Raw genomic sequence first — 11,096 nt, forward strand, 5'->3', positions numbered from 1 at the left:
CTGGTAGCACTACAATATTCTGGCAACGCCAGAACATTCTTAGACAATGCTAGAAGGATCTACGACCATTAAGTCATTCATCTGGTGGCTGCTAAACACATACACACTCACATAGATATACGCTCGCATTACTACAAGAACAAAAACAATGACAATATACAATGAGATGAAATGAGAATGCAAAATAACAAAGCAAAGGGGTTGTTATCAAAGAGAGTGAGAACTTACATGAAAATAAGCAAACAAAAGAACATAAAAGAAATTCAGGAAAATACTAGAAAATGAATAGATGATTCCAACAAGTGATAGCGAAATTTTATCGTTACAATTTTAAATTTTAAATTAACGGAAACTAATTTAAATAAACTTAAATCTATCCCAATAAACACAAACGTTTGAAAAATACTAAAATTCAATAATTTTTCAAACATTTTTTCAAAGGATTAGGGTAATATTCAAGTTGAGAAATTGTTGAGAAAATCGCGTTCTCAACAAAAAACAGACATTACCCTCAACAGTAAAATTCAACACAATAGCAATAACTTCTCAATTGTAATCCTCAAATTGAAATGCATCGCTACTCAATAATTTCTCAAACAGTTTTCAATGTGATAAAAATAAAAAAATAGCATTGTTGCGAATACTTTCAAACCACAATTTGTATGAAAGTCAATCCTAGTTCTAACTGAAAGTCAATACTAAATTTCTAGAGATTTTGTAAATTTTATTATTTTTTTCGTTAACAAATATAATAATCTTAAAAATAACATTAATAATATATAAAAATAATAATATAATACCAATCAAAATGTAATTATCTTATTAAACGTATTAATAAATAAAACTATGAATACAACTTTAAATATCTTAAACATTTTTACATGTATAATTCCATTTCCTCCATAATGTTGGTGTCAAATAACTATTAATTAATATCCTGGCAATTTGAAATAATTACTATCGAGGAACTTGCTGGCTTGTGTGTTAGAATAGATTCCAGCAAGAGGAAATCACAAAATATCAAACTGATGACGGGATGTAAATTGATGTAATGCACATTTTCATCCAGAAGTTCTTGATATAGGAATTGTTGCACTTTGTTTTAATTGGTTGCACCTTGTAAGTTTTCTGAAAACTTTTCTTTGTTGTTCCCTTCATCGGTTTTTCATCGGCCAACATCTTCCAAGAATATACCATCCAATGATTTTAGTTTTCTGCAAAACAATCGAGTTTTGTGATTTCCATTATGTTTTCATTTCACTTTTTATTTTGACTTACCAATTTGTATTTCTTCCAACTGACCACGTACTTCGTGTTTTCCTCAAGAACGTTGGTTTTACAAAATTGTTGTTATTAAAATACTGGCAATTTTCAGGAACTTGATGACTAGATAATTGGAATAAATTTCCAGCAATTTCAATTCACAAAATAACAAATTAAACCGATGATGCGATGTAAATTAAACTATCGATGTGATGCGAATTATCATCCAGTAGTTGTTGATATGGAAAAGAATAAATACCACGTGTTTTTGGTTGCACTTTGATTTATGGAAACTTTCTCTTCTCGATATGCCACTATCATTTTTCATCGGCCAGTCTCTTAATGTGTCCAAGAATCAGCATCCAAATATTTTAGTTGTCTGCAAAGAGATTTGATTTTAGTGACTTCCTTAAAGTTTTCATTTCGTGTTTTAATTTTACTTACCAATTATTATAAGCAATTTCAATTGATTATTAAAAAATTTCCACATTTTTTTATTTCTTCCACGAACTTTGTTGTCCAAAGTAGTATTGAAAACCATGTGGTTTTTTCGTCAACAAATAAGAACAAAAAAAAAAACAAACAACAAAACTTTAAATATCTTAAACATTATTAGTAAACACTTTTGCATTTATAATTCGATTTCCTTCCTTTTGGTTCCTTCCTTTTATTAACATGCGAGCAATTTGAAATTAGGAACGTACTGGACCGCGTGTGAGAATTGATTTTCAGCAGAAGGAATTCACAAACTATCCATTTTAAACTGATAATAGCATATGAATTAAACTGACGATGTGATGCACATTTTCATCAAGAAGTTGTTGATTTCAACAATTTGTTGTTTTTAACAATTTTAATTGGTTGCACTTGTAATGTTTCTGGAAACTTTTTCTTGTCGATAAGCTACTCAATTTTCATTGGTCAGCTTCTTATTGTTTGCAAGAATGTAGCATCCAAAGATTATAGTTTTCTGCAAAGAGATTTAAATTTAGTGACTTCTTTAAAGTGTTGATTTAATTTTTCGTATTGACGTACCAATTATTATAAACTATTTGAAGCAGTTCCAGTTAATTGTCCACCTTTTTTTCATTGGTCAGCTTTTTAATGTTTTCAAGAACGTATAATCCATAATTTTAGTTTTCTGCAAAGAGATATACATTTAGTGACTTCCTTAAAGTTTTATTTCATTTTTTATTTTCACTTACCTATTTTTATATACTATTTGGTTATTTGTCTAAAATTTTCCATTTTTTTTTATTTCTTGCAATTGACCACGAACTTCGTTGCACAAATAAGTATTGAAAACCACATGGTTTTTTCGTTGCATTTTAGGGTAGTGTTTTGTCAAAGTTTTCTCATATCATCTTCAACACCTTTTCAAAGATTTCGTCAACATTTTGGCAAATTGGAAGTAATTCGCAAACAATTTGAAGATGTATTGCAGATGAGCTATTTCAAGTCAAGTTGAATTTATGTTGAAAATTATATTTACCCTCAAACTGAAAAATTGTTGCATTTGAAAAACGCTCATCCTGTGTTTATTGGGATAATTATCTCATTCGTAACAGTATATATATTTTATTCATTTTTGACATAAAAAGAAAACAATATCGAAAATAAGCGAAAACTATAATACGCTACAATAACAATAAAAAAGTAATTATCTCATTATACATATATAACTCACACATATCAATAAAAAAAAAACATAATTTTTAAAAATTTTTGCATCGAAAATTCGACTTCCTCCAGGATATTGGTGTCACAAAATTATATCAAAATTCATTACTTTACGGGCATTAGAACATATTTTCAGCAATAGGACTTCACAAAATAACAAATTAAGCTGATGGTGGGATGACAATTGAACTGACGTTAAATCCATAGTAGACATGGAAAAAGACTATTGATAATTAAGTTAAAGAGATAGATTATCGATTCGTTGCGCTTTGAAAGATTTTTTTTTTTCAAAGATCTTAGTTTTCTGCAAATATGCGTTTAGTGACTTCTAAAAATTTTTCATTCCGTTTGGACTTACCAATTAATATAATTTCCATATTTTTATACTTCTACGTTGCACAAAGATGTTTTGAAAGCCACAAAATTCAAATCAAATTGTGATCGAAATGAAGGATAAGTTTCCCCAATCTATGGATATGACAGCGTCCTCGAATGGTTCCATAGATCAGCAAATAAAATGGGATAAATGCATCAATACATCAGCTGCCGTAAGTTGTATTAAATGTTACCGCTTTCAAGATACCACATTTAGGTTTTATGCTGGATATATCCGTTCTGATTTAGAAATTTTGTCAATATGTTATTTCTATAGAATCTATTCTAAACGAACTTTTAAACAAACGGCAACAATAAGATTTTCAGCAAACATGCTCAAAATGTTATTGTCAGGTAAAGGAAATCTTCTCTACACGCTAATACCGGGCTTGAAATATGTTCGGTATACATCTCTACTGAAAATTTTTGCACATTTCTATATTTGCAAAATAAAATTCCTTGAGACGTTATTATCGTACATAAGAAGTGTATGACAAAACTATGTTATTGGCATTCAAGCTAGGGAGCCACCGTGGTGCAATGGTTAGCATGCCCGTCTTGCATACACAAGGTCGTGGGTTCGATTCCTGCTACGACAGAACACCAAAAAAAAGTTTTTCAGCGGTGGATTATCCCACCTCAGTAATGCTGGTGACATTTATGACGGTTTCAAAGCTTCTCTAAGTGGTTTCACTGGAATGTGGAACGCCGTTCGGACTCGGCTATAAAAAGGAGGTCCCTTGTCATTGAGCTTAACATGGAATCGGGCAGCACTCAGTGATAAGAGAAGTTCACCACTGTGGTATCACAATGGACTGAATAGTCTAAGTGAGCCTGATACATCGGGCTCCCACATAACCTAACCTAACCTAGGTAAAATTTCGTACGAGTGCCGACAATATGAATGCCTTGCTATATTTGCTAAAAATTCAACTATTTACATTTCGTTTCCATAAGAAAGGCATGGTAAAACTATGATACAAACAAAATGTCCGCTTGATGTGCATACTGACCTTAAGAGATGCGTACTAGGCCTAAGAAATAAATTGCAAAGAAATTTACCGCCAAAGGTACCTCGAATGCACCTAATACCTCATTCACGTTACACTTCCAAAATCCACTTTGACTAGATTTCAACGGTCATTTACTTTATAAAAAGGGATTTCAAATCTACTTTTAGTAGATTTCGAGCCTAATGTGTATGAGGTATAAGCAAATAGCATATTTATCCCGAACTTCTATGGGAATGTTCATATATAAAACATGCAGACATTTTATTTGGGTTTCTCATGGAGAAAACATGATAACCAAACTCACGGAACTTTCATTTACAAAACTGTCAATATATACTTCCTGATAGCAGACATATCGTTTGGCTGCTTATGACCACTTTGCCATATATTCCTTATGGGCAGAGGAAATTTCCGCTAGAGATGCACTCACAGAAAAAAAAATTATCCCAAAATTTTTCCAACAAAATTTGGCGATTGATACTATCATATATGAGATTGAAGACATTTCAATTAAAAATTAACGGTTATTATTATTCAAAAATACATAGATAGATTTTTATTTTTACAACATATTTTTTAATGCAGAAATGGTTTTCATATTAAGCATTGCGTTTAGTCTCCTCACATGCAACAACACGTCATTCAGAGCTCGTGGCATCTTGATTTTCGGCTTTAGGTTCAGGGCGGTATTTACTCCAGGAACCAAGAAACGCCCGAACTTCAACGCTCCGAACACAAAACTTGAGTCTGCTGACATTGATAGGAAAAATTTTAAAAATAAATAAAAACCTAACAATTTCATAATAAAGATGAGTACTAAGTTCGACTTTTGCAGCTAAAATAACCAGTAAAAAATGTATGCTAAATTTAATATATCTTGATGTATATTTGAAGTTCATATTCTTTAAAATGGATTATTAAAGAAAATGGCGATTTTAGCCACAAAACTATAACTTAATACCTACCTTAAGGATTAAAAAGTGAAAACTATGTATGCAGCATACAAAATTTATCAACTGATGAATATAATCATAACGTACTTACCATTTCAATCCTATTGTTTCATGATAACACTATAGAGTCAGGGCTTCGACTGTAATGTAGAAATTTAAAAGAAAATCACTAGAAGTCTAAGACTTAAACTGAGAATACATTTTTTTTTTTGATTGCCAAAATCCATGAAGCTAAGATTTATTTTCAGAATTGGAAATTATTTCAACTACATAGATTTTGGCATCACAACTTTTATCAGAAGGGCATATTTCTAAAGTAAACAAATTCAAAACAACATCAGATCTCGGATCGAATTGTTTTTAAATATTGTTCACTTCATGGCCACATATTGCCATGTTCTGTACCCCTGCACAGTATCATCATTTTCGGTTAAAAGGGTTTGACAATTTGCTGGCATATATGTAAACGTATAGCAGCAAATTATAAAAAATTTGGAATTCAATAATGTTCGTACAAAATTCTTATTAATAAAAATAAATTGAACAGGATCTTACCATTTATAGTTTTCTACGTTTATCATATTTGTGAACGATCGAAATATCCATCATCCTTCCCTATCATAGTTCGACATAGCTCCATAGGCCTGAAATGTATGGAAAATGGAATAAGAAATATGTAATGTAAATCGTTTAAAAAAGAATAAAAATAATTTTGAGATAAATTTTTCAGTTATGCATATTTCTAAAATGACTACGACTAAAAACATTATTTGTGACCTCGGGTCATATGTTTTTATGAACGTGTCATTCCATGGTCACATTTTACCATGTTCTGTACCCCTGCGCTTAATTTCATCATATTAAATTAGAGAGGTTAAATTTTTCCATTAGCATCGTGTTTAAATTACCTCTTCATATTTTTCACCACTGAGTGTCCGTATTGGATTCCAATTTATTCATAGCATAGATGAAAGTACCTGTAATATAAAATACAGATTACATTTATTTTAAAGATAGAGCCAACAAACATAAATGTATGGAGGCTATATTCAATTCAGAATAGATTTAAAATTGGCAATCATTGCTAATACCAAACTACAGCGAAATTTAATGTAATGCTGCACACTATTTGTTGTACATGATTAACAGTTGTAACAATACTTGTTTTATTTTGGAACAAATCTACTTTAGCACAAGTTGTTAAAAATAAACAAAATTTTTGAGTGTAGCAGAAGGGATTTCAAATCGAATATGTAAGTAAAAAATTTGGCGGAAAAGCCTGGTTTTCGAGATATTGACATCTAAAAATCGGTATTTTTTCTTTATAGTTTTCTTAATTCTGACAGCAATTTTTCATGAAATGAGTAAAATTCCGTGTTTTTTGCGTATTTGTTAAAAATAGTACATATTAAGCAGAAAATATTAAGTAAAAATTTTGTCGGGAGAGCGTAGTTTTAGAGATACCGACCCTTAAAAATTGGGTATAGGTGGCCGGCGTTCGGCCGGGATTTGACACTTTCATGGACAGGCTACAAAGTGGGCTAACGCGAACCCAAAGAGGATAGGTAGCCGGACTTCGGCCGGGATTTGAGACTTTCTTCTATGGACAGGGTCCAAAGTGGGCTAACGCGAACCCAAAGAGGATAAATAGCCGGCCTTCGGCCGGGGTTTGAGTCTTTCTCCTATGGACAGAGTCCAAAGTGACCTAACGCGAACCCAGGACATCTCCGGGCCCATGTTATTCTAAATATATTACTTTTATGATGATTAAGTGCGATGGATACTAAATCCAATATACGTGGCAATGAAAATATGTCTTCCGTCAAAATGTGGTATATTACATTTTGTGCTTAGAATCGAAAAGTATACAAATTGGACAATCGGACCACTTGTACAAAAGTAGATTTGAGCCTTTATTTTAGTGACAAAATTATTAAAGAAAAGTCTGTGCATATGGCTATTTTAGCGCGATAATATCGATAACACAAATGTCGCAAATAAATGATGGTAAGAAAAGTTTGGTTCTATGTTAGCTTCTCGCGGTTACTTTATTAAAATAATTTAATTTAAAGCAGATAATCTAACTCAATTTATGTAGATTTATTCAAGATATAATATAAATATGTTTGTTTTCATGCATAATTTTGCTTATTTCAGAAAAAGTAATCACGAAAATAAAGTGATTTTTCAACTCGAAAATTGAGCATAATACCGACCTTTTACTTTATTTTGTAAATAACACTTTTTAACAATACAAAATAATGCATTTACTAATAATACGTATGCTAATACCTTTTCTAAAAAAGAAAATTAACGTACCAGAATTCTTTTTCTTTTTTGCTTTTAAAACTAATTGTGGATGAGGAAGTACTTTTTCTCGGAATGTATCACAAGATTTAATATGTATCGCGCTTGTTTAGCCCTCAATCGCGAAAATGGCAATACCACAGAATTATTTCGGCACTTTCAACTAATTTTTTACTTGATTCAATTAAATGATTCCAATAATTTTGATGAAATTATTTCCCTATACACACTTACATATTTTCCGAAACTCTAGGTGTTTCACAAGTATGATGTTATTCTCAATGATGTTATTCTCAAATGATGTTATTCTCAAATCGCATGGTATCTCCCAGGGATGGAAAATACAATTTTTAAGAAAGGTATTTTTTTGAGCGAAAAAGTACTATTCACTAAATTTCAACAAAAATTCCATTGGAAGATTATTGTCGAGAGCTCTTTTAGAAGAAAATAAAATTACAGCAAAATTTTGTTTGTCAACTCCTCAATTTAATTTTTTTTAGTTTTATATCCGCTTACAAAGTCTACCGTAGTATTGTAATCACGGTTGTCACAGCTGTATTTTCTAAAGAAATAAAATTAGAAATAAAATGTTGACAAAATTTTCTATAGAAATAAAATGTTGACAAATTTTTCTATAGAAATAAAAGTTTGATAAATATACTATAGAAAAATAAAATTTTACAAAAGATAACATTTTGACGAAAAAAAAGTTTGTTAAAGACATTCTCAAAATATTGAAATATTTTGTAAAAAACAATTCTACCATAAATCTGATATCTGCTCAAAAATGTCTACACAAATGGTACTAAATCGTTCGCGGGGGTACTACGGTACTGACCAGGGCGAAATAGTATTGAAAAAAGTACTATAGTACTACATTTTCCATCCCTGGTATCTCCTCTTCTTTCTCTCACAAGTAGTTCTATCCTAATTCAAAACCGTTCCATCGTCCGCGCAAACAACGCGTCTATTGTGAGGACAAAGGCGACTAAAATAGTTAGCAACGGCGTTCCTAGAAACCACCCAATAAACACAAGCATTGGAGAAATGCTTATACTCAATACGCCTTCAAAAATTTTTTCAAAGAATTAGCTTAGAATTCAATTTGAGAAATTGTTGAGAAAATGGCGTTCTCAACAAAAAACAGACATTATCCTCAATAGTAGAATTCAACACGTTAAGCTGAGTACTATGTTCAGTTTTCAAGCTGAAAACCAGCTTGTTTTCACGGTTACTTTTTTTAATTAACTAATTTAAAAATATAAAATTATTTGAAATCAATTCCTTGGATCTTTTCCATCCATTCTTTGGCAAGACTCGATCAAAATATAATCGTCTTCATAAATATATTTGTATTCTTAATTTAGTGTTTTGGTGAAAAAACCGAACATGGTACTCAGCTTTATTTTCACATCCCTATGTTCTTCGAAGCCTTTTTTATTTGTTTTTTTATGAAATTTATTTTAATAATTTGACATATATTTTGAAAAGAGTACTCAGAGCATATTCCAAATTAGGGGCGTTTACATTATAAAATTGACATGTGTTGGAGGAAAACTTATGTTTTGAACTTGATTTCTGTATGGGGAAAACAACTCGTTTTGAAATGCTTATAAAAGGGAAAACATTTCAAAGCCCAAAACATGCTTGGTGAGAACGCCATATTATACCCAATACGCTTTCAAACATTTTTCATTCAACACGTTAGCAACAATTTCTCAACATATTAGCAACAACTTTTCAAACTAAATTTCATTTTAATGCTTCAAACCTATTGGAAAATTTGTTGAAGGCAAGCAATTTGCAAGGCTATTTGAATTAAGGTTGAAGATGGGATTCACTATCAAATTGGTATGGTGTTACCTATGAAAAATGCTCATCCTTGTGTTTCTTGGCAAAGACATATAGTATTTCTGTAATATCGGGTTACAACCACGTTAATGACAACGCAACGTACGTAGGGTATGGGGCAATCAAATATAACTGTTCGTGTTTCACAGTTGAAATTAAAAAAAAAATTCATTACCCCTGCCAGCATTTCAAAGTTCCATTTCAACCTTATCGTTACCACAGACTCGTAAATGTCACTTCAACCATCATGAAAAGGTACATCAAAAAGTACATGCAAGTAATTTGCCATCCCTACTGTTAAAAAAGCAATTTTTTTGTGAAACGCCAAGCGCAACCAGCTTGTTATATTTTAATTAAATAAAAACGAAAATAAAGTTCTGAAAACATAGATTATACGCTTAAAATTGTGAAAGGTATATTGGTGAACAATTTGGTGATTTTCCAAATGGAATAAAGTGATTGTTTTTCAGATATTTTACAGACACGCTGCCTCCATGGAATAAAAACACTGGTTGATAGACGCAGCAACATGTAACTCGCTACTTGTAACTCAACATCATCATTAATGCCAAAAATTATGTTAAATGTAATGTGATAGTGGTGTAAATGTTATATTTTTAAGAATTTGTAAATGTTTAATCAAATTAATAAATATCTAAACAAACGTGTTTTACTCGACCACAATGATTCTTTTACAACTATCTTAAAATGCACTTTTTCTGATTGTTTGGAGGGTCCCTTATTGGCGTCGTTCTAAATTGATCTATAAAGGCACCTAATAATTGCACTCATGCGAAACATTTTTGTAGTAACTTGGCGTGGTACAACTTCTCAATAGTGACGGCGCTTTTCCGACGAGTTTTTGATGTCGTATATGATTGTAGCACTACAAAAAAACACCAACTGCGATGGGGGAAATGTATCAAAAAGTACGAAATGTACATGAAAGTATTTTGCCATCACTATTATTACAAAAGCCATTTTGATATTTTGTGAATCCCCAAGCGCAACTTGAACACAATGATTCTTTTATACCTCATTCACATTCACACTTCCAAAATCCACTTTAACTAGATTTCAATTGTCATTTGCTTTATAAATAAGGGATTTAAAAACTACTTTTAATAGATTTCGAGCCTAAAGGTGGGTATTAAGTTCGAGTTTAGCCGCTAAAATCGTCATTTTTTCACGATTACTTTTCTTTAGAAAAGTAATGATTACTACTTGAGAGTAGTGATCAATTCCTAAATTTTTATATATATATATCAAATGGTTTTTGTAACGTTGTCTACATATAGTAGTAAGATATATACTTAGTAATAAGGTTTTTGCAGTCCTTGATTGTAGTCCTAATTATTTTTATAATTTCTTTTTTAAGTAAATTTAATGTAATTCCTTATTTTGAGTATCCCTGTAACCGTATATGGCCATTTCGGCTTGGTTGTAAAATGAGTTAAATAAATAAATAATCCATTTTAAGGAATACAAACTTTGTGAAAATTTGCTTTGGGCTTTTTCCCATCAAGTTATAAAAAAAATTGCAACAAATATGTATACTTTTATGCCTTTTTCTTACTGATTTAGTTTTCACTTTAGCGATTTTAGCGGCTAAACTCGAACTTAGTACACTCAATGTAAAATTCAGTTTTTCTAA

General features: G+C 31.0%; 2 long non-coding RNA genes across 7 annotated transcripts; one reads left to right on the forward strand and one right to left on the reverse strand.

The window, feature by feature from the left end:
* Window positions 1–703: 703 nt before the first annotated feature.
* Window positions 704–7,908, reverse strand: LOC142224225 (uncharacterized). Of its 6 annotated transcripts, XR_012719082.1 has the most exons (10): window positions 7,826–7,889; window positions 7,604–7,754; window positions 6,193–6,261; window positions 5,840–5,928; window positions 5,376–5,424; window positions 2,469–5,081; window positions 2,299–2,404; window positions 1,708–2,233; window positions 1,279–1,642; window positions 704–1,214 (listed from the first exon to the last, which is right to left on the reverse strand). It is a non-coding gene; the product is annotated as an uncharacterized LOC142224225 (long non-coding RNA). The 6 variants fall into 6 exon arrangements; XR_012719084.1 differs by lacking the exon at window positions 7,604–7,754 and having other exon boundaries at window positions 7,826–7,908; XR_012719079.1 differs by lacking the exon at window positions 7,826–7,889 and having other exon boundaries at window positions 7,604–7,819.
* A 1,757-nt stretch (window positions 7,909–9,665) lies between these two features.
* On the forward strand, window positions 9,666–10,126 carry LOC142224243 (uncharacterized). Its single transcript, XR_012719092.1, has 2 exons — window positions 9,666–9,855; window positions 9,913–10,126. It is a non-coding gene; the product is annotated as an uncharacterized LOC142224243 (long non-coding RNA).
* Window positions 10,127–11,096: the final 970 nt, after the last annotated feature.

This window comes from Haematobia irritans, chromosome 1 (assembly GCF_050003625.1).
Source record: "Haematobia irritans isolate KBUSLIRL chromosome 1, ASM5000362v1, whole genome shotgun sequence".
Lineage (NCBI taxonomy): Eukaryota > Metazoa > Arthropoda > Insecta > Diptera > Muscidae > Haematobia > Haematobia irritans.